Genomic DNA, 24,331 nt, shown 5'->3' on the forward strand with positions numbered 1-24,331 from the left:
TCCAGTGATGAGGAATAACCTGAGATTTTGCTTACGTTAGGGAATGAAAGGCTAATTCTATACATCAGCTCCACGCTGCATGCTGGTTTGTTGAAGGCATTTTACCACACAGATGGCGAGGGATTTTCAAAAGTACAAGGGAGGCCTGTATATTATTTGTTTTAACTTTTTCTTTCAACTTTTTTTCATGAAGTTCCCAGATGACTGCACACTCCTGAATGCAGCAATCTGTTTAATTGAGTTTTAGCCTTCCTTTTCCTGTTTTGCTGTGTACTTTGTATTCCATGCCAGTAGCTATTGAGGCAACACTGTGGATGCATTATCTGTTTCAGGCCTCTTGGAATATATGTGTTGGCTTTGCTCTGTGTGCATGCATGAGAGAGATGGAATAAACATACATGTGGCCAATTAGTACACTTAAATTAATGAAGAGCAATCTATGAAACTCCTTTTCCTGAGAATTTGGAAATACCGAGAATGTTTGCCATGTAGCCTTCAAAAACTTCAAAAGCAGCTATAAGGTCACAGTCTAATACTCCCTTCTGTATACTTACGCCTTTTCTAAAAATATTTCCCAACTTAATCTTCAGTATATGGAACAGGAGGGCAGAGGGGGGACTGCAGTGTTTACGACCAAAGTGCAAAGACGAGGAGGAAAATTAAACCCACAAAAAGCAAATCTTTTGATCTCTGCCTCATTTTCCTCATTATAAACTTAACAGTACCAGCAGTTATGGTTTAACTAAACACTGAGTTTATGGACCCATGACTCTGTCTATAGATAACGGAAGGTCAAGAGGAACTCTATTTCTGCCTTTGCTTTTGCAGTTTTTCCTTGAATTGGGACACCCAAACAAGTCAGTGGGAGTCTAAACAACACCGCTGGTTCGGGTGGCTCGCTCCTTGCACTAGGTAGGACACGATCAAAGATGTCTGCTCTGGAAATACGCAATCCTGATAGGAAAGTCTCGGTAGTGCCCAAGCAGTGCCCACGGGACTCCCTGAAGGGTTGTTTCAAAACACCAGCCTCTCACATCGCATCCTCCACGTGCAATGTCTGAAGTCTTCAGGAAGCTCAAGCGTACCAAGAGAGCGGTTTAGGTATGCACTGAGGAGATCTAAGAAAGATCAGAGCCTCCATAGAAGAAATAAAATACGATCTAGCCTGCAACAGGTACTGGCACCATCCAAAACAAAACAAAGTCTTCTCTGTGCTTTTTCACGCAGCACAGAAAAATAATGTAGAATCTCCCTGAAACCCCTCCGAGACATATAAATAATTATGAGCTCAGCACTGGACATCAAGGAGGACTTGTGTTAGGGCAATGCACAACAGCTCGGAGGAGCGTGTCTACTGCAGGAGCAGGCATGTCCCTTATCACTGCCAGTCATTTATAATTTAGGGTCTATGTTCACAACTAGTTCTGAACTGGTTCCAAAAATAAAAGGAAAAGAAAAATAACAGTTCCCGAGAAGTCAGTGTTCTGGCTCTGACTGACGTTGGCTACAAACACGCCTGGGTGAACAGCACGGAGCTGAATCTGGAGTTTAAGCACAGACAGGTCATTTCTGAGAGTCCTGCAGTTAAGCAACACTTTTCACCCTTGGGAAGTCTCCCTTCCAAGCACTTCCATCATTCCACATGGGCTCCTTTCAAAGTAAGCTGTTGGCTGTTGTCAGTGACTTTTTTCTTCATTTTTACTCCTTTTGAAGATTTGGGGATGTCTGGGGAAGCTGCTGCATTCATTTTCCCAGGCGTTTCAAGTTCACAAATGCTTTCACCTGAAAAGGTTTTATCCTGATGGAGAATTAATTCCAGCTTTATTTGTGGAAGAAAGCGAACTGTACACAAAGTGAAGGATGACCGGCTTCTTTTCGAAAGCAGCAATTCAGAACTGAGATCTGTTTGGGCATTCTGGATATCTGCACGTCAGCGTGCAGAAAAAGCAAGCAAATGTAAATGAGTGTTCCTGAAAACAGCACTGGAAGGAAAATATTTTGTACACACCCTAAAAAGGCCTGCTTAAAAGGCTTGTGATAGCAAAAGCCCAGTACCAACCCAGATAGAGAGAAGTACTGAACTTCCACAACAGGAGGTGAGAACTTGCTGGGTTTGGCACCCTTCCCTCCTGGGTCACAGCCGGACCCAGGGCAGCTGGCCGGGCACCGTGCTGTCACCTGCTGGTTGTGCCATCAGCACCAGAGGCAGCGTAGTTCACAAATATATAGTCAGAGCTAACACAGGGGAGATGTAATGCTGACTATCAGGAGAGATTTGTAATTAGACTGACCCTTCGGCTATGAGGGAGAGTTTGGGGGAAGGATGGATGGATGGAGAGTTTGCCAAGGATCAGGACAAAGACGTTGAGCAGAGGGATATCAGGCAGCAGAGGAACTAGCAGAGTTCTCAAGGAAAGATAAATAATGGAGAGATGCCACAAAGACAGAAATACACAGCTTTTGCTGTCTAGAGGCAACAACTATTTACACTAACCATGTGCCTACAAGCTAGACCATCACGACCAGACTCTTCTTGCTTAGATTCCACCAAGATGCCTAGCTCAGTGTTTTGTTCTGGCTGCACCTCAGCATCCAGAAGCACTTAAGCTTTAGAAAACTCCTTCAGGTGAAATCAAGGCTGCATAAATCCGAGCTGAAACGCAGGCAGCCTTCCTGCACCCCACGCCGTGCGGTTTGCGCACACATGCATGTGAGCGCACGCATGTGCTCGTCAGGGAAACAAAAAGGAGGAACTGAGGCAGCAGACACATGACTCAGGGTGTGGGTGAGATTGGAAACATAACCCCGGGATTGCGGGATTATCAGCAACCTCAGATCTGCGTGCTGCAGCAGCTGGGCCACCTCCCAGCACAAAATGCTGCAGGCAGCGTTTGTGCTCCAGAGCCGGTTATCTATGGGAGCAGGTAGGGGATTAGTGACCTGCTAGGGTTTCGCGTCTGTCAACAGGGTGAACACTGCAGCTACTCAGAAATATTTAATGAGAGGAAATAATGCAGCTTTTTCTGTTCCACACCGCCAGCCCCTGGTATCTGAACTGAAGGGGAATTGTTTCCCTTTGACAGCACGCAGCGTGTGCTGTGCCTGCAGGAGATGTGGCCCTACCTCGTTACCGCATGTGTCGGGCACCTCGGTGCTGCGTGCTGGCCTCCGTCCCCCTCCTGCCTCCCGACTGCAGCACACCACAACTTGTGCCACTCAGTCTTGTGCCACGTGAAACCAGTCGGAGCTATCTGGCTGGAGGGAAGAAAAAAAACCCAGCACATTCTCAGGAATGCTGCTCCTCAGCCAGATCAATTTCCTGACCTGACTCATGGTGCTGATGTGAAAAACAGCAGGGCTGGCATAGCTGGGAGGGCAGCACACAGGGGTAGGAACCAGCAGAGAGGAGCAGCCGCATCTTAACTCCAAATTGCTGCCGAAGACTTTGTTCCATGGAGCTACAGCGGAGCTGCAGTCTGGGGATAAGGCTCAGCCCAACCAAAGGTGTGCTCTGGGCGATACAGAGATACAGCAGCTCTTTTTTTCCACCTGTCTTTGAAGTGAGGGGCATGAACTTAGGTTTGCATTTTTCACCCAGCGAGATCTTATTATCCCACTGAACAGCTTATTTCCACCAATGTAAGTAATCAGGAGATGGCAAACACTTACTTTGTTGCATCCCAGGTTTAAAATCCTATTCATCTCCCCGGCCTGTGGAGGCTCTCCCCACACGGCGTGTTACGGGCATGCATGTGCTCGGGTTTTCGGTTATCGGCCCCAGAAACACACATTCTTCAAAGAAACATCCTAAAGCAGAAACAAGCTTGTTTTACAACTTACCTGTCTAGAATTTTGTCCCTACTCTTTCTCAGCTTTCATTCTCTTAGCCTGTTCCTCTGTCTTTCAGGTGTCCCAAGTGAAAAAACACTCGATCATTTAATCAATGTATCAAAAAAGCTCATTTTTCTGTTTTTTAGCAATATGTTTTGACTTCTTAAAAAGTAACATTTGTGTCCGTTCAGTGTTTTTAACTTTAAACACATTTCCTTCATCCCCTGATTAATAAAAGTAACTTTTTATAAGGTTTGGATGCATAATTTACAGATTGCAAGAGTTTTCTCTTTTAAATTCATGTAATCATATTAAAATACTCAGGTGCCATTTTTTATCACTAAAATGGAGTCGCAAATCAATGAGTGGAAATGAGCGGTTTTCAGGATCAAGTTCAAGCTTGTAAAGAGATGAGCTATGACAACCTTTATAAAATGTTATCTGTAGCTTAAATCTTTCCCCAACAAGAATAGCTGTGGCTCTCTCTCTCCTTTCAATTGTACTGCTATACAAGAAATATAAAGTAAAATATGGGAATATCTTGAGTATTTGTTGAAATTAACATCATTTTTCATTGGAGTTTTCTCTGTGCCAGACAGAACTATACTTTTTCCAAACAATTGTGTCTTGGCCCCTGATCCTACATGTGCTTACCTGGTTATTCTGAATGCTCCAGTGTGCTCTCGTAGCTGTCTCACAGAACGAGCAGCCTCGCCTACTTTGAATATTAATCTCTGGGTAAAGTCAAATACACATACACGTACCCCCAGCCCTTTGCAGGACTGTTGCATTTTAGGGTTATGAGGATTTTAGTGCCGGTCAGGAGAAATGGTCAATGTATTTTCAGTACTGCTTCCAAGGAGCTGCACGGTTTCAGGGGGCATTTTTGTGAATCCCACTACAGAAATGCTGCAATTCCTATTTTACAGTTACAGGAGAACTGAACCGCCAAAGGACTAAGGGGCTGGTGTGATGACAGTAAAAGTGTCTTTTGGACAGGGATTAAACGTGCTGCCATATGAGACCAAGTATTTACTCGGTCTGAAGTCTCTCTGCCAGTTCCAGTTTATTTAAAAAATTCTGATGGATTAACTCTGGACAGCCAGGCTTCGTGCCAGATCAGGCGCTGTCTGTCACTGCTGTCCCAACTATATCTTTAGTCCCAGAGCAGATGCAGGGGTAGCGCAGAGGTGTCAAGTTGACATGAAGTGTATCATGGGCTCCAACACCCTCAGCAGACATAGGATAAATATGGAGAAGAAATCTCCAGCGTTACTGCTCTTGTAACCGGGGCTTCACAGCCTTGTCTGAGATGGAGCCTGCAGTAAGGGAGGCGGTGGCTCTTGGAGCTTCTTCTCCCTTTCCTGTTCTCAGTCAGCAGCAAGTAGAGCTGGGAGGAACCGCAGAGTTTGGTCGGACTGGATGATGTTTAAGGTGTCTTCCGGCCCATTCTATGATTGATTCTGTAAGTTATAAATGAGAAGAACCACAGACTGCGGGGCACTGAGGATGCTCTGAAATCGGAGCTCCTCACTGAGGGACAGTATAAAGGACCAGAGGCACTGAAGGCAGCTAGGGAAAAGACTCGTTAAATGGTTCTCTTTGGAGCATGTCCAAGTGTCTGAGTGTAAAACCCGTCAGAAGCGCAGGCACTTTCATGGTGCCAGGCAGCAACGAGGCCGAGATCTCGGCTGGGGGCTCACAGTCGTGAGGGCTGCGAAACTCCATCACACGGGATGTGTGCCTGTCACGGAGAGGCAGGGTTATCCGTGCACACCCAATTATCTGCCACCTGTTGGTGTTCATATTCAAAGCTATTTTTGATAGAGGCATTTAACAGCCTTGTGTAGGGGGAGGTATAAGGGGTATAAACTTCACTGGGGACTTCCTAAGCCCCTTCTGCTTTGATGTATGGGACAGCACCATGTTGAGACAACTGACAGGAGAAGTACTAGGCACATCCACTGCCAGGGAAAGGATGAGTCTTCCTCCACGAGTGGCTTTTCATTCATTCTGAAACGTCTGTTACATGTATTTACTCTTTACTGCATATGGCAGAAGTTTTATAACAGTAGTAATTGGCATTTTTATCGCATCTTTGCTCCCTAACAACTCTTTTGTAGATCACAAAGCATTTTTTTAAATAACAATCAGTGAAGCCTCACATAACCATTGCGTGGGTAGTGAAAGATATTGTTTGCTTTTCTGTCACTTCAAGATTTGTTTAAACCATTTGAATCTTCAAGGTTTAAAAGAAAAATGAAAGCAGAAACTTGTGAAGAATCCATTTGCAGTATTTGAACATCCTGCAATCACACCTCCAGCTCCGTGGTTGGCTTTCAAGTGAAACCCAAGTTCATCTTTGACCTATCAGCCATCAAATGACTCAGGACCTACTCATATAAGAGACAATTTCACTTCCATCGCACGTCACAACTGTGGTCTGCAGGATGCATGCAAGAAGACAGGAGCTCGCTGCCTACACTGGCTTGTTCAAAGTGGTTGCTCTTCTCTTAACCAAAACTAATTTGAGGTTGTGTTGATCTGTAGGGCATGCTGCAAGATCTTTATTTTGTTAAAAAACAAAAACAAATAAATAAAGGTGGGTAGAATTTGGGCGTGATTGTGTGAAAGAATATGACCGAGAGTTTAAGCCTGGCTATTTATTGTAGATAAAAGAAGTAATGGCAATGTAAAATAAGCATTTTTTTTAATCATTCTAGCCTAAGGCACAGTTAGCTGAAGGGATTTTTCCAAGGCCATACCAGAACATTTGTATTCCAGACTCCATTATTTATCAACATGAAACAGACACATTATCTCAGGCATCACGTTTTAAGTCTGGAAAAGTTAGCAACTTGGTAAATCATTTTTAAAACTTGACTGCTTTTCAAAGTAACATTTTATGCATTTTCATGCAGCTTTGGGGAAGCTCTAGGAAAAAAAGTCATTGACTGAGAGGAAGCTAAAAACTCTCTTACATCATCCCTAGTTCTTTGAGATCACATATTGAAACTCCGTGATCTATTTTTCATAAGTGCCTCACACCTGGCATAAAGGAATGCATTTTCCTGCAAATACATAAAGATTTGGAGGAGCTCTGTCTCCCTTTGGAAATCACACATTTCCAGGTGGCTTTGCGTGTTTGCATGGATGGGCACCTCCATTCAAAAGCAGTGAGTCCTCTGCCCCCCCACTAATAAACACCTCTTCTGTCACCAAGGGAACTGGAGATGCTCACTGCTGGGTAGGGAAAAAAAAAAAAAAAAACAGTAAAAAACACCTTGTCTAGGTGTATTTTTTCTGCACTTGTGACTAAAAATACATCTGGTGAAATCCAGAAAGCAACAGGGAACCTGCAGCTGAAGCACAAGTGCACGGCAAGGTGAGAGGCTCCTCTGGATCTGAAAGTGCTGCGAGGAGGCTGCAGTGAGTTGGGGCTGCTCTGCAACGTCTCGCTGTGATTTATGGTGATCCTGTGATCTGGGGTCTGAGCTGCCATTCCAGCACCAGAGAGTTTTATGACTCCTCTGTTGTTTTAAAGTTATTTGTGCGTTTACTGTATGCTGCTGTGCTGTATTTTTATCTTTGAGAAGCCAAGCTTCTGAGCCACCAGTGCAGCTTGCTAATCATAGGTTTGGAAACTCCTGAACTGTAACTAGCAGTGTTATCTAAGTATTCCTCTTTTTGTTTTTCCCAGGTGCTTTTTAAAATTACTTTTGGGAAAAATCAGTAATAACCTTTGTTTTAAAAGCCTGTATGTGATGTTTTGCTGTTCCAGAGCCAATCTGCTGAGTCACTGATAATAGTTTGATTCGGAACTGGCAACGTTTCTTGTCGATTGCTCTATAGACAAAAATCTCCACGTTGCATATGCATGTAATTAACAGTAGATAAGGCTGCTCTATTTAAAGGCTGTAAAAAGAAGAAAAATCCTTCAAGTTGTACCCTGATTGATTCTGAATTAATATGAATTTTTGACAAAGCACCGTCTGTAAAATGCAGTATAGAGGGAAAGGCTTTCATGATACCACTAGAGAAGTCAGAATAAAAAGCAGAAACTACTTAGGAATTAATTAGAAACCTTAGAGGGAGCTGGGAATAAACCCCCCTGTATAGTGCTTCTACTCGGCAAGAAAAATAAATGTTTACTTACGAAAGCGTTTATTTCTAAATTATCAGGTGTGGCTGCCTTTACAGGAAAGTGTGTGCATAACTGGCAAGGAAAAAGAAAAAAAAATTAACAAGCAAAATAAATTCTGTGAGTAGGAAGGATATACAGCACAGAGGAAAAATACTGTGATAGAAAAGGGCAGTGGACCAGCTTTAAGTTTGCTGGTACGTACAGAAATGACAACATCTGAATTTTTTACAGAGGGGAGAAACTATTAAGCGTATTTTAAGTTACTCCTCCTTGTCTTTTCTCCTCTTTTTCCTTTGTAGTTTGTCTTTTTTTTTTTTTTTTTTTTTTTTTTTAATGACAAGAAAGAAGATAAATTGCTAGTTGTAAAGAGTGCTGCAGGGGAAACACTGGGGATATAACCACCTAATTATGAATTTCCTGAATGTGCAACATGACCAGGAGCAACTGGACAGGATTAGCATTGTATGTTTCATCTCCAGCTGTTTCATGAATACCAATCTACAAGATCTTCCAAGAAGAACATTTTTTCTGTGGCCCTACTTTTGGCTTTAACAATGCAAGCAACGCTGCTTTGTTTTCTTTAGACACCAAACTGAAACAAGAGCTTTCAACAAACAAAACCAAACCAAACCTAAGGAGCCAAAGAGCTGCACAGTGTTAAGGAGATTGAGCTGAAATATTCGCAGAGTATCAAAGGAGCACCCTTCTCATTGGCAAAAGTGGAGCTAGCACTGCCGAGATGCATGATTACGAGACAATAAACCAGCCTATTTTCTTCTGGTGCAGTGGTCAGAAGTCATTGTTTTGAATGAGCACAACTGGTGTGTAATCTTCGTGGCAAGCTTCTTGAATTGGTTCAACGCCAATGGTCTTTGGAAGCACTTGGCAGATGGGAACTTATTTAAACTTATAAAACCAACGTAGATGAAAACATGTTAAAAATGTCCTGTGTAAATCCTCAGCTTACCAGCAGACGAATTATGAACACAATGGTGCTTCTTATGGGAGGGGGGGCAACAGGAACATTTTCTTTCCATCATGCCTTTGTAAAGCTTAAGAAACAATTAATAGAATAATATCCCTGACAAACAACTTATTTTGTGGTGTCAGAATCACTTCTGTAGAACAATGGTGCTGGTACACAGAGGGCCTCTTCTAGCTCCCGCTGAAGTCACTGGGACTTCGGGGACTTCTTGCAGAACTCGATTGGGTGTATTTATTGCAGAGCTGTAGTCTGGGAGATTCAAACACCAAATTAAGGACTTTGCCTGTTAAATGGGATAAAAGGACATCTGGTAGACAACTGGTTTTACCACAGATTGATGTGCAGTGCAAACTTACCATGCACCCCAATAAAAAGGGCAGATAATTTTTATTTCAGAATCTTACAGCAATTTGATCTTATCCCAATAATTTTTGATCCTTGATCTTATTCCAATAATAACATTTTGTGATTTAATTTCTGCATGTGTTACTGAGCACAAGAAATACTGACTTGTGTCCTAAAAAGGGGAAAAAACCTGCCAATTAATACCACGAATACAAACTCCTCACCAAACTCAGTACCTGAACGCAGAAGTATGCCTATACGCTCAGTGAATAACTGGCATTCATTTCCTCTAAATAGAGAGGTACAGATAGAAATCCTGGTTCGTGCTAGTGTTTACATGCCCTAGTTATTTTAAAAAGTGTCCTGCAGAATTTTGGATTCCCCACAGTAAAAGCAACCATCCCGACCTATGCACTGTGCTTCCCCAGCATCTGGTTCAGGCCATTCTCTACCAGCACTACCTTGAAACAAAACATTGAAAAGCCTGAAGGAACTCAACACGTTGTGATCTGTATGATTACCCCAGGAAAGGGGTGCAGGCTGCTCAGAGAGCCTGCTATGGGGTCAGGCAAATTGTTTCTTGCTGGCTGTGCCCCTTTTCCATCCAAGCTTATGCTGGCCCTGAGCGAGAGGACCTGAACCCTGAGATCTCACCCTGTGAATGCCCCACATTGGGCACCACGTCCCGAGCCAGCCCAGAGCCTCCGTGACACGGCTGGGCAGAAAACTCACCCACGGCACATGCCTGTGCTGCGCGGTGTTGCAAATGCCTGCAGGCAGTACACCCCAGGTAAAAAAAAAAAAACAGCACTCAGCAAATAAATCAATCAAAGCGTTCTCTGTGTGCTGTTGAATAGCACCGGTGCCAAGATCTCAGCCTGCTTGCCCTCCAGAATACAGAGCATACAGCTCAGAAGTTTAACTCAGATCCCATTAGAAACCTGAGGGAAAGTGTCTTGTGAGAATAAAAGCCATCTTCACAGCCTTTACAATGATGTCTGACCTCGGATGCCACGTTCTGGTCATATGGACAGAGTTTCCACAGGCTCCTCTCCGGAATTTTTCACCAAATAGGAGGGGATGGCTGAGGGGGATGACAGCAGAATACAGAATATGGAATTGGTTTGGGTCCAGCCCTGGCCAACAGTGCTGAAATTGTTAATGTGATGGGTAAACAATCCCTGCCTGAAAGGAGTTTGGGGTGTCAGCCTGGTGCCGGTCGAGATTTGTCTAGGGAACGGCTGTCCTGGAGCAGTGTTGCCTCCCCTCCTTCCTGCCCCTCTGCGCAGGCACCCGCGGGATGGCGGAAGGGACGCGCTATTGCTCTTCTGGCTCTGCTTGCTTTCTGAGTAAACAGAAAGATCTCACCACGAGAAAAGAAAAATATGCATATTATTGAAAGCATGGACTCAGAAAAACACAGACTCATCAGAATAGGAAAGCTAAGTTCATGTTTTTTTTTTCTGTATTTGTTTGGATGATCGTTTAGGTCAGTCATTTTCTCCGGAGTGTTTTATCCATCCCTGCTGTGTCACCACATAACCTAGCTCTTTTCCTTTTTCAGTGGCAAAAGACATTTCCTCCTGGTCTGATTAATGCTCTTCCTTGATCAGCTGGCTCAGGGAGTATGTCATTAAAGAAACAGCTTAATTTCTTATTTATGGAGGAATTTTCTGAGGAAAAGCAGTCCCTGCTCCCCTCCCGTCCTCTTCCTTGTTTTTTGACACATGTCCAGTTTCTGTTGAACCATTTTACAGTCGCTGTTAACTGGAGCCGGTCGTTGAGTTCATTCGGATGAAGAGGCTGAATAAAAAGGTACGCGTTTGTTCCAGGTGCTGCTAAATTTGCTGTCTTTTTTGTGTCTGACCAATTCTGTGGTTCCCAGAGAGCCTGGAAACCATGTGAAAATCAAGCAACTGGGCACATTTTTTTCCTCAAGTATGTCCAATGTGGTTATTGCAGATGACTTTCTCTTTGACTTCTGCTCCAATGGTGAAACCAAAGTGAAGTAAGTGTGAACTATAAACGCTTTACAAAACTGCAGGGAAATGTAAACCGCCCTGCTCTTAATGATGGCAGAGGACATCACTCTGCTTCTGCCGGGGAAGTGACAACTCACCAAACGTCCCTACACCCCGAGCCTGTTTTGATTCTCTAAATGCGAATGTGTGGACCTAACCCTCCTCTGGTCCGTCTGACAAAAAAGCTAAAAATCAGCCCTGAGGTTTCGTTTCCTTCCCCTCCTGTATTTATTTTCATTTCCCTATCTTTACGTTTGCTTTTGTTTACTCTTCAATTTAATCCTTTTGTATGTTTCTAACTCAGGCCAGGGATTTTGTCCTTTCTAAACCAACACGTTCCCTCTTGCCTGCACCACCTCTTTCCCTTTTCTCTATCTTTTCCCTCACAAAACAGCCTGCAGGACCAAGCAAAGGCTTTACCACCCTAGTGAATAATTAATCTCATCTGACCCTGTAACTCAATCCAGGATCATCAAAAAGTCTGCATGTTTTGGGTCACTAATAAAACAAAACATTTTCCTGCTTTTAGATTTTATTCATTACAAAAGTTTTTTGCAATTAACAATGAACAATACTCAGTGCTGGCTGGCCATTTCACACCGAAAAATCTTTCCCATGTGAAAATGCTAATTTTCTGTTTTCATAGGAACTATCTATTTCAGATCTTTTATTTTTTTGCTGTACTTTGGTCAGTTAATATAAAAATAGCCGGCCTGGTTGGGTATGACGTTTGGGTTTTACTGAACTTTTATGCCGAAGTGATGTGTTCCAGTGTGAGTTTCCACAAGAAGAGGTCCCATTAGTCAGTCCCCAAGCAAATTACGGGCATTTTCATGGAAACTGACGGCAATACGGGGAGACACCGCGGGGAGAGGCTCTGGGGAAAGAGGAGATTGAAGAGACTTGTGACGGCAGCGTGAAGTTTGGGGGCGTTTTGAGGCAGAAGGAGCTGATCAGGGGAGCGGGGCCCAGCCCAACAGCCCTGCACAGCGGGGCTGCCGTGAACAGGGGGTGTCGTGAGGCAGGGCCGGGCCGGGCCGGGCTCCGGGGGCCGGGGAGAGGCAGCGGGGCCGCCCCGGGGAGGAGCGGGGCGGAGCGGGAGGCCCGGGCGCCGCCGCCCGCTCTCGTCAGGCGGCTTTTGGGCGGGAGCCTCTACTCCAGAGCGCCCGGTAGCGTGGGCCGGCCGCGGGCCCCATGTGGTGCCGACATCACTGACATGGCGGCATCCCCGCCGAGCCCTCCTGCCGCTCGCTGCAGCTAGCCGGGACTCACCGCCGGCCCTGCCCTGCCCTGCCCGGCTCGGCTCGGCTCGGCTCGCCCCGCACCAGCACCCCGCTAGGTAAGGACGGCGCCTCCCGGCAGCCCGCCGAGGCTCGGAGCTCCCCGCTCGGGTTTGCTTGAGGCTGGGCAGGGCTCGGGGCAGCCGGGCTGGGCTCGGAGCCGCGTCCCCCGCCGCGGGGAGCCGCAGCCGCCCCGGCCCTTTTGTTCCCCGGCGGGGCGGCGGCCGCGCCCCGCGGGGCTGGGCGGAAAGTTGGGGTCCCCGCGGCTCCCCCTGCCCTCCCTGGCGGCTCCCCGGGCAGGTGGAGGAGCCCCGGAGCCCTGGGCACGGCTGGGGGCAGCACCCAGCAACTTCGCCCCGTCCCGGCCTTCGCCTTCCCCTCCCTCGGTTCCCTTCGGGGAGGAAAATGCTGGCGGCTCGGGGCTCGGCTCGCCAGACACCTCTGTAAAATGGCATGCTACCAGCAGGCGGAACGGAAAAAAAAAAAAAAAAGAAGAGAGGCTGTTAAAAGCTTAACCTCTCGTGGGCTAGGAGCACAGCTGCATCCCCGCTCCCTGGCCCGGTTCGCAGAAACGCGCTGTGTAAATAGGGTTTGGTGAAGGGAGGTGGGGTGGGAGCCGCTGTGCCGAGCCCTGTGCCCCAGCTGTCTGTGAGCCTCGCTCCCTATCAGTGATTTTTGGGGTTTCGATTGCGTTTCTCCTTGCCCGAGTACCCAAAAGTACCGGCCCAGCGCCTGGCAGTGCGAGTTGCTCCTTCGCGAACAGGGAAGCGAAGCTACAGAAAAAATCAAAGTTTCTGTTTCAGCGGTTTTTGGGGCTTTTTGTGCGCGTGGTGTTGGTCGTTGCCGTCTTCCTGCACCCGGTGCCAGGTTTCTGAGCGCGGCACCCGTGTCTGTGCCCGCAGCCCCAGCGGCTCTGTCCCCGGCCACAGAGCCCAGGGCTCACTGGGGGTAAGGCTCCTGGGAGGCGTTCAACCAGTCTGACCTGAGCTGAACAACGCTACGTAATGGGATTTCAAACTCACACACGTTTTCAGGGCTAGAACGCGATTTCTCAACCTTTTTTCTCCCCCAGCTGGCCTGGCAGAGCGGGCTGGGGCTCAGCCCCGCTGATGGGGGCGAGCTGCTGCCGCCCTGCGCATGGGGTGTGCTGGTGGGGAGCCCTCATCCCCTGGACAAATGCATCATCCCCTGATAAATGCATCACCCCGGGGGCCTCGGCAGGCGCAGACAGGCTGCCCCCCGTGAAGGAAAGCACCCTGCCTGCCCCAGCCTCTCCGTCCGTGCTCTCAGCCCTCTGGCACCTGCGTGCAACCGGTGCTACCAATACGAGAATGATTCTTGGCCGTGCTCCCGGGGTCATGTAGGGTCTCGCACAGAAGCAGTCTGTTAGTGTTTTTCTCCTAATCTTCAGCGCTCTGTGGTTCCCTCTCATTAGTTCTGAAGCGTTTGTGATTGTAGTTGTATCGGGACCCTGCTGTGACAGCAATGCCAACAGCCCCAGAAGTACCATATATTGTTCTTCCCCGCCTAGTGTCTCCCAGATAGTTTACACTCAGAATGTAGCGCAGGGATGAGTCTATGTGGATGTTAATACATTTTACATTTTTTTTTGAGCCGTTAGGACTCATCTGGTTTGGGATTGAGGTCACTGCTGGGACAGCAGTGAGGGTTTTTTTTCATACCGTTAGCCTATAGCTGGCTGAAGTCGAAGAAATGAAGAAAGTTAGCGTCCAAAATAAGCTGCTATTCTGCTGTAGCTGAGAAGCTTGGAGCTGTGACTTTGTACTGCAAACATTATATCCATAAGTAGAGGTTGTAACTCCAAGTCTGAATTGCATTTGTTGTTGTACTTTCATTCTACGTACAACATTTGGTGAACTTGAAGACTCTCACCTAGTGCCTCTTCCTAGCAGAGACACATTTTTTCCTTCTTACCTTTTCAATTCCATTAAGCCCTCTAATGAGGGAGGAGTGGTTAGGGTTAGTTAAACTTTTATGATTGATAAATCTGTGCAAGAAAATATATACAGATCATGGAGCAGAGTTGTGTGCGGTTGTATTCATGAACTTCCCAATTAGTGTAATGGGCTTTTCCCTCAAAAATGTAGCTTGTCAGTCTGGTGAGCGCTAGTGCAGAAGCAAAGTTTACGGTATGAATCAGTGTGTAGTGTGAGGTTCCTAATTCGTACAAAATACTTGTAATTACATAAAAGTCTCAGAACCCAGATGCAGCTGAGTAAAGCAAATTACTTTCCACAGTGTAGTTAGCTGCTTCTCTCGGCAGAGCAGACGTGAGGAAAACTGGCGTGACCCTGGGAAGCGCGAGGACTGGCAGTCCAGGCTGCCCTGGAAGAGAATCCCGGCCTCTCGACCAAGAATGCCGTGGTAGCAGGCAGCGAGTCTGGAAATCGCGCGTCGCAGCGTATCGGAACATACTGCGAGTTACTAAAGGCTATTATAAACAACTGTGACTTCAGTGTACAGCAAATAAAATAAATAGTGCAGGAAGCCAGCAAACCTCTGTGTAAATCTCAGCTGTGCAGAATACCAGCGGGGCAGAGCTCTGCAAACCTAACTTTGCATAGGTGATCTCGTCTGCAGTGCTCAACAGCAGCAGTGGGGAATCCTTCAGAGCCAGGAATATCAAAAGTAATGTTGTTTACGGCCAAGGGTTAGTGTCGCTGTGTGATCTGTCCCTGGAGATGGAAGGTATGTGGGAAGAGGGAAGTTCTTCAAACAACAGTCGAAATAGGAGACGATAGATACACAACGGTAACAGGCCATCTACAGGCAGGAATGTTTGGGCGGTGGAAAACAGATAACTCCGCAAACATTTGCCAGCTGAAATGTGGCAGTTTGCATGTTCACCAATTTGTTCTGAGTGCCTCTGTGCGAAATGAAGAGTGCGTGCCCCTTCTTTATTGGAGAAGAGGCTGCCAGGAAAAAAAAAAAAGCACAAACTAATTAAACGTGATTTATTGTGCAATTTGTAAGGGCATTGGAGAAATTAGCTGCCTTGCAGAAGTGCTGCTGCAGATGTTAAATCTGCGCTCTGCTCTGGGTGGAAAACTACGGTGCTATTGAGTGAGTTCAGGAGAAAAGTGTAGTCTGTGTGAAAGTCTGTTCGTGAGCAAGAGCGTTCCCCAGAGGGTCCAGGTGATGTGGCTTTGAGTGTCTGCGTGGTGTTTCGTGCTGTGGGAGGATGGATCACCTTTTGCATCGAAAAGCTTGGAGGTTAAAACATGCTGCTTGTTGAGGGATGTGCTGACTGTGTTTGATCTGAGGAATCCTTTATTTACAAGGAAATTGTGTTGTGTATCAGTGGGTAACGGAGAACAAGCCAACTGCTACACCATGTGCACAGGAGACACTTGGCACGCGTGTTTCTAGCAGTGACAATTCATAATGCGGTATATGGGGGAGGTTACCCTGTGGATACTCCTCTTACTAGAGTGCTGTTATGTATAATGCTCTTTTATTTATGTAGTATGAAGTGAAAAATGATTCCTAATAGTGTATGTTTTTATTTATATGTAATGTCTATAAATAAATATCTTTAAAAGAGAACAGAGGTGGCAGCTGATACAGGTTTGTGGCATTTGCTTGTTCCGGCATCTGCTTCATCACAATGGATTGAGATTGGGATTTCAGCCACTGTTGTTTTTTTATTTTTAATTTCAGTTATTCAAAATCAAACCCACAAATTTTCTGGGATCACAGGTGATAGCCTAGAGAAATTACACACACACCTGCCTCAGCGCAGAGCCCTTCTGGGGCAGAGGAGCGCGTACCTGGAGTGCTTCGTACGTAGCTCCTGTAACCGCCTGAAGCGTGACTGTGGACGTGGCTATTATTAGGTCCTCGCACAGGGCTCTAATAATAGGACGTGTGTGTATGTATATATTTAAACATGTACTTCATGCTTTCAGAAATGTTTCATATGGAATGTTTTGAAAGGAGGAAAAAGAAATGGCTCTCAAGAGGCTGTTAATAAAAACTCCAGCAAGCAACAATTTTAGATGACCCTCGCCACCCTCAGAGGGCCTCGGAATGTCGGGGACAGCTCTCCCCATGCTTTTAATCTGAGCTAGCAAAACGTCAAGCTCTTTCTGCTTGGTTTGTAGCATTTGTAGGTTTCTTGGCATGGGCATGTTGACTTGACGTGGTAGCTCCCTATTCCCTGTAATGCTAACAGGCTGTGTTGTAATCTAAATCTCTGTGTTATCTTTTGCCCTCGGTACTTCTGCGTGATTTCTTTCTTCAAGCTTAACACAGAGAAGTACGATGCTGTGATGTGTGTGTTTTTTTTTTGTTTGTTTGGTTGGTTTTTGTTTTTTAAATCTCAGAAACAGTAGAGTAATAGAGAGTTGTTGTCCTAATGTGTTTCAGGATCACCTAACCATTTTTCTTCTAACTGCCAACACCTATTCCACTTTACTTGTAACCTTTATTGTGGAACCGAATGCCTATTCGATGGCAATTCATATAGCATAAGTGACCTTATGCTTGCTGACACTTGTGCTGGTGGTTATGAAGCATTACACATTGCTTTTTGCTTGTTATTTATTTATTGATGTGGAATAATGCAGCAGAGAAAAAAGATGATAGCGTTTGTAGAGAATGAGAGTGCCGAATAGGTTTCCTTCTGGTGAGCCTGTATTTTTTTTATTTTTGCAGCATCATGTAACATCAACTTACAGCAGAGAATTACTTTTGATGTCTTGATACAAGCAAGTGAATGGTGAACAAAAGCATCACTTTGTTAGAGTAAATTAGCAGCAGTGACACGATCAGAACTGCAGAGGTGTTAGGTTCAGGGTGTGCAATGCCTGAGCTCAGCAGCCTGAATTTCCCCAGCATCTCTCTGTAAATACTGAGAGAGGTGGTGGGACTGAAACTCAAAGAAAATGAAATAAAAATCAAATGGAAATCAAAAGTGCACAGCTTGGGCTTCACTTCCTCCAGAAGTGTGTGACAGTGTTCTGGTTTGCATGGATGTCAGTACTAAATGCTTCTTGGTACTGTCTTGAAAAAGAGTGAATGGTCTGAAAGTAAGAACAGAGACCTCTCTCGCTGGACAGTACCTGTGCGTTAATGAAAGCAGATGAGAATGGCACACACCAGCCTGTAAGCGATGTGGTTCAGCGTGCCAACAAACTGGGAGCATTCTGTAAGTGCTTGCTGTTTGGTTCTTTTGGGCATGCTAAAAAGGACTGGATTCGTAAGCAGGCTGCTTCTGTTCACATCCTGAAATGGAAAGCGAGACCGGTCTCCCTTTGCTTTGTCTTCAGACTTTGGGTGCTGGTCAGGTGCTGCAAGGACACTTACCTGGTGGACCACAAGGGTCTGTGGGTGGCCTTGAAGTGCTCTTGCACCTCCCTTCAGACTTCAGGCAGCAGAGTAATTGTGTTTTTCCCAGCACAGCGCTGCCTTTTGCCTGGGTATTTTGCTAGTTCTTTTCTGAAAATGTGTTTTAAATCCTGAAGCACTTACATGTGGGTGAACTTTGCTAAATGGAGCGAGTGATGTGAGCTGGTAACTGTAGGATCGCTTTACAGGTCAAAATAAACCCCTGCAAATAAGATGCGCGAGCACTTTGTCACTGCCCCAGCGCAGCTAATAGCAATGCTTACATGACAAGATCAGGCAGATCAGAATATATCTTGTACCTGGTGCTGCTAGGTCGATTTCAACTCAGAACCAGGCTTGAGACACGGTTAAATAATCGCGTGTGTTCGTGGCCCTGTTCTTGTTGTAGGTGAGTAGTTATCTTGCTGGATTTTGTTTTCTCCTGTGCTTTGAATGGTTTGGCTTGAGCACTAAAACTCTTGGTCTGGTTTCCCCCCTTCTTAATCCACTTCACATATTAATATCCTGTTGCCTTGCGAGATACTCAAAGCTCCAAGGAAACGCTTTGATAGTCTCATTCCAGTAGATACCTTTTTATTAATTGTATTTAAATTGGAAAAAGGGGTAGAAAGCAAGGTGTTTTTCACCAAAATGTGTTGGTGCTGTTTCTCCAATGTACAGCACAGCGTATAACTGGAGATGGAGTTGAAGCTGTGGGTTTTAAGGTGGGAAGTTTGTTCGTACTCGTTTGCACTAGCTGAAGGGTGACAGCACACTTCTTGAGGGCTGGTTTCCTTGGGGCCATCCTGTGCGGGATTCAGCGGGGAACACTGAGCTGTACCAAATCTTCTGCACTGACAGGTTGACTAAGAAACCTGCTTTCAAAGCCTGCCTTGGGGAGTTACAAGTCTTTATTTTCTTGTGCTGGAAAGTTAGAAGATGCAGCATCTCAGTCAAAAAACAAGCAAAAGGAGCAACAGCTTCTTACTCTGGGTTTTCACAGCATCTGCTTCTGCTTTGAGCTCTGCCAGCAGAGGACTTCTGCTTTTTTCAGCGTGCCACTCGCCTCTCCTTTCTTTAGCAAGCTTATTCATTAGCTAACTTTGGTTTCTGATACCAAGATAGGGTTCCTTTTTTAATTATATCTTAGCGTGATTTATATTCCTGTATGGCTGTAGAGCAGTCGAAAAGCCACCCTCAGTCACGCAGCGAGCTTACTGGTGCCTTCGTGCCGCGGAGCAGGGCTGCGGAGCAGCACGTGGTGCTGAGAGGAGACGTCCCCCCTGAGCAGCTGGCGGTGAGTGCACCTGGCAGGCAAGGGAACCAAAGAGAGAGATGCACAGTGCTTTTGGGGCATGCTGCTTGCTGTCTCTTCCAGAGCACTTCAGATGTGGGTGAGGGATGGGTGCAGCAGTGTCACTGCGGTGCGCTGCCTTCCTGCTGTCCTGCGCCTTCTGCTCCGTGCACCCGATCACGCCGGGGTGTGACCTGTGGCCCTTGCATGAGTAAAAATGCAGGCATGTGGATACCAGGTTATTTGTGGGGGGAAACGTGTCCTTCCACACGTGCAGTGGTCGTGTGCTCAGCCTCACGGTGAAGGTGGTAAAGTCTTGGCTCTGAAGTGGGTCCAAATGACACAGGAAGGCTGTGGTGTGTGGGCCCTGCGTGCTTCCAGAAGAGCCCAGGTCTGATCCAGCAGGAGCACAGGGCACTGCTCTCAGCTGTTGGGTTGTGTCACGGTTAATAGCATCCACCGGCCATCCATGCAGGGAGAAATCCGTGGGTGTCCTCCAGGAGCTGGTTTAGAGAAACGGGCCAGAAGTTTTCTGCTTGTTTGTTAAGGGTGTTTATGGACAAAGAGTTACAGAAAAGAAAATGAGAAATTGGAAATGCACTGAAGTGACCTCGTGTTTTGGCAGTGATGTGTAGGAGGTAGCACACTGAGACCCAGGGGTGACGAGGATGGGAAGAGTTGAGCTGCAAATGGCTTACAGCACTGTGGATGGTCTGCAGAGAGCTTGGGCCTGGAGAGCAACCTAAAACTGTTCAAAGTTGCAGAAAGTTTGGTGGTATCTGTGATTAAGAGAAAGAGATGCCAAAAAAATACTAAATTCAAAATAAGTGATGGCTTTCAATGTAACTTGTCAGTCTGTTTCTGTTAAGGTCGCTCATTTAGGAGGAGACAATGTATGTATGTCCTCAGATCTTCTGTGCTTTGGAGGAGGGAAAAGGACACCGGTGTTACAGATAATTTGCTCTATGAACTCTGGAGTTTAACAACGTTTGAGATTCTTGATCAGTGCAAAATGTCTCAAAACCTAAGGAAGTGACCCTCCACTTGCAGTACGTGCCATGGAACTGCAGGCTTTATGCTCCCTTCTGAAAAGTTCAAGCTTATCTCTTACCAGGTGGAAATACATGTTAGATCTTCTGAGGGGGGAGGATTAATTGCCCTGTTACACAACTTTGTTTGTATGTTTTCCTCTCGGTTTATTTGTTATAAAACTAAAATGCGTTTCAGTTCAAGAGGACCTCAATACCGATGAAAACAAACCAACCAGCTAAAAAACAAAACAAAAAACACACCACAAAAACACCTGGAGGACCAGACCAAAATGCCTTGATACTTCACCTGCTGGTTAGCTTCAGCTGCCATTGAGGTAATGGTGTCTTACTGGGAGTCACAAACATCCTGTGGATTTATCCGCAGGGACACAGCTCATGTCGTGCTGCATTATTCTGGCACGGTGCTGGACCACACAAGGCTGCTGGGGAGATAAATGGATCGCTGAGGTGTTTGGCTGCTGTGTGATATGTTCCAGGTCTCCTTCGTGACTATCTAGGACAGCGCTGTTAACAAACAGCCGGGCTGTAGTGTTAATTATTGGCTGTAAGTGATGAACAGGGAACTTCACGGGTAAGGAGGAAGAAGTCAAATGCTGAGGTTCTCAGCAAAACAGAACTTCTATGAAAGTTGGGCAGAAGTGATCTGAGTTGTCAATGACGCTGGTGTTATTACATAAAAGGAGCCTTGCTGCTGCTTCCTTGTGTGTCAGCTTGGAGCAAACTCGACTTGTTTGATTCCGCTCTGCGCGTGTTTGTTTTTGTAACTCCGTATGCTGCTGTAACGGATCTTTATTACTGCTTATTAAGTTCACTGGTGCTTCTGATGACTGCACAAAAGATAAACATCCTCTGACTTTTAGGCATAGAGAGCAGATTTGTTCCTCTCCAAAGCCCGTCCACGGGGTTGGTGTGTCCTGCTGGGGCAGTGGTTGTCAGCGCACCCCCAGCTGCTAGCACCTCTGCCGTGGAGAGGAGCTGTCTTGGGGCCTAATTCAATTTTCTTCCTTCTGCAGGGTTTCGTGTGCACAGTGTTTGATCTGTACCCTCTCCCCTCTGGGTTAACAGAGCTGGGCATTCTTGTCCAGGTCTTCAGCTGCTCACTCAGTGGGCAGGAAATGGTCCTGGGAGTGGAAATTCTGCAGCTGGACGGAGCGGGGCGAGGAGCGCCGTGCCGCGTGTAACCGCCAGGACCTCTGATCTTTTCCACAGCAGCCATCTCTCTTGGATAAAACACAGCAGTCAAGTCATCCAGATGCTTGTGCAACCACAATCTCTTTAACATACAAGACGGCTACGTTTTAATTTTTCTGCCTCTGAATAGGTTGCTTCAGTGGATGTGTGAGAGCTGCTATGTTACTGGAAAGGCAATATTTGTACATACAAAACACCAAAGTTAGACATCAACAGTTTCACTTCCTTTTGGCATTTCTTGATTATGCAGTCAGACAGAATGATATTATGCTCGAAAAAGTTGCTGTAAAACATTTTTCAGTTTCTCTGACCTTCCAGACTGTTACGGCCTTGTCTCCGCTGGCAGATATCTCAGTCCTTTGCCCTCTCTCTTAGTAACTCCCCATTTGTCTGCTCCCTTTTTTTTCCCCGTAGATTTTTCTAGTATAAAACTTTGTTTCAGTGCATCCTGAGTTGCTGGGTTAGTATAAGGGGACAAGGAGAAGGCTCTGGAGAGACCTTATGGGTGCCTGCCTGTGCCTAAAGGCAGGGGAGCTGGGGAGGGACTCGTGCTCAGGGAGTGAAATGACAGGACAGGGGGGAGCTGCCTTAAACTGAAAGAGGGGAGGTTTGGATTAGACATCAGGAAGAAATTCTTTACTGTGAGGCCCTGGCCTGGGCTGCCCCATCCCTGGCAGTGCCCAAGGCCAGGCTGGATGGGCTTTGAGATGTCCCTGCTTATGGCAGGAGGGAGCTGGGGGCCTTGAGGCCCCTTCTGACCCAAACCAGTCTGTGATTCTGGGATTTTTGTACTCAGTCAGAAAGCATATAGGGATGGCGGATTGGATCTGTCAACATTCATTCACTTCTGTCCTCGGGAGAATGCTTTTTTAAAAAAATATAATTAATGGAAAATAAAAGTCTTAATTGTGCTTCAGTGTCCTGGCTCCGCAGCAAGGCCTCACAGGAGTAATCACTGGCTGTAAATCCGCCAGAGACATAAACAACACAGAGACATGAAGGACTGCTTAAGCCAAAAGGCAGTTTCAGCAGATGAATATCTATCATAAAGCTATCAATAAATAAAACACTTCTGCAGAATTTGATCAAAAAACTTAGTCTACAACCAGTCCAGCTGTCGAAATAGGAGACGTCTTGCGGCCAGCAGGAAGACTTGACTAGTTCTAACACAGAGATTCAAGCACAGCTGTGAAACAATACATGGCATCAGGAATTTCATGGACAAATAATGAGTGCACAAGCGGAAGACTGGTTTCAGTGAAGTGTGAGGACAGAAAAAGACCTGTCCTGGCATATTATGTGGTGGAAACACTTCACACGTTTGTTGCAACAGCAAAATTAAAAAGCAAAGCAAAATACTTCTTTAAGGAATTGACATAAGAAAAACGTTTTTTCAGTATACAGCTATGGTCACAGTGGAATTTCATTCCTATATACTGTTACGGATATTTATTTACTGGTAGAAGATCCTGATGTAGCATAACTTCAGTAGAGGAGAAAAGTCATTTTCAAAGAGCTTTGAATACCAGGTCAAACGATAAAGGTGTTTTCCAGGATTGCTTTGTGGAAGCAGTGGATCGCTTACCAGAGTAAAGCCCGAAGGTTTGTATCCAAAATTGTACTAATGATAACCTCTAGGAAGGGGCGTTTTAATTTTGGGATAATCACAGACTTCAAAGCAAAATCAGAATACAAGATAAACTTTGTTTATGCTTTGGCATAGAAAAAAATAGAAATAACAAGATTAGTATTTCACAAGCGTGACTTTCAGTATTTAAAAATCAAAATATCTGAATCTATATTTGTTGGGAGGTGGAATGTACCCTGAAATGCAACGTGAATGTTTAAAAGGAAAAAAAATGAAATAGATTAGTGAACAGATGTGCAGTGCTAAAGCAGAAATATTTTCTGCAACATGGAAAGGAGAACCCAAAGTGGGTCACCTGCAACATCGAGAGTGGCTGTACAAACACAACAAATTACTTCTTATGCTTGCACCAGTACTCTGGAAGAAGAAAAATCAGCATGTAGTGAAGCCATCATCTAGCTAATTGCTTGGTAGGTGGACTGAAATTGCTTTAATACTGGCCTGTGCTGTTCCCTTTCTCAGCAGATGTGCTTTTGTCAGGGGGTAGTTAACGTTTCTTGGGGAGAGGAGCAGGCAGCGAGTCCTTGTGCAGCTTTCGTCTGAGCATTGCCCTCTTACAAGGGCTCCCAGGAGTGTGTTGGCAGAGCTGGTTTTAGTGCCTGAGCTGAGTTTTGGGGGGTTTTGTTCCAGATGGTCAGGTTTCTCTTTAAATGAGACATATTGATAACATGTAAAATCATGCAACGTGCTTTTATTTATGAGCTACTTGGGGGGGAGTGGAGGGGAAGTTATTTATTTTTGTGTTAATGTGGAAGAATTGGGAGCTTGTTTGCACCCATCAGGGCTGGAGACTTGAAACAAAAGCCCAGCAAACTTGCAGACAGCAGCTCCTGGATGTGAGCTGCTGCCCGGCACAGCTCAGCGAGCCTCCCTCCGTCACCTAGCTGCTGCCAAAACATCTGCCAGACGTGTCCCCTGGAAAGGGGAAGAGGCAGGAGCAGTACCTGGCGTGGAGCTGTGGGTGAGACCCTTGTGGCAGAGCAGGAGGTGCCTTGCGAGCTCCCCGGGGCTGCAAGATGCCCCCCTGGAGCAGGGGCAGTGATCTGTGGCCTCTCCTCTTTCCATAAGCGGAGGAAATACCGTTCACTGGATGATCCAATCTACCCTCATGGCTCGTCTGGGGCTTTTTGTTTTTATTGCTGTGCCCGCCTCTGATCTGCCTGGCTTCTGTCTGGTTCTTGCTGTTCTGTG

The 24,331-nt window shown here is 46.0% G+C and overlaps 1 protein-coding gene across 1 annotated transcript in view; it reads left to right on the forward strand.

Moving 5' to 3' along the window:
• Positions 1-12,407: 12,407 nt before the first annotated feature.
• The window catches only part of FNDC3B (fibronectin type III domain containing 3B), a 174,671-nt gene continuing 162,747 nt past the window's right edge, over positions 12,408-24,331 (forward strand). Inside the window, exon 1 of the mRNA XM_027464789.3 lies at positions 12,408-12,665. The gene's annotated coding sequence lies outside the window, so the exon portion shown is untranslated. The remainder of the gene's footprint in view (positions 12,666-24,331) is intronic.

Source organism: Anas platyrhynchos, chromosome 9 (genome assembly GCF_047663525.1).
Source record: "Anas platyrhynchos isolate ZD024472 breed Pekin duck chromosome 9, IASCAAS_PekinDuck_T2T, whole genome shotgun sequence".
NCBI lineage: Eukaryota > Metazoa > Chordata > Aves > Anseriformes > Anatidae > Anas > Anas platyrhynchos.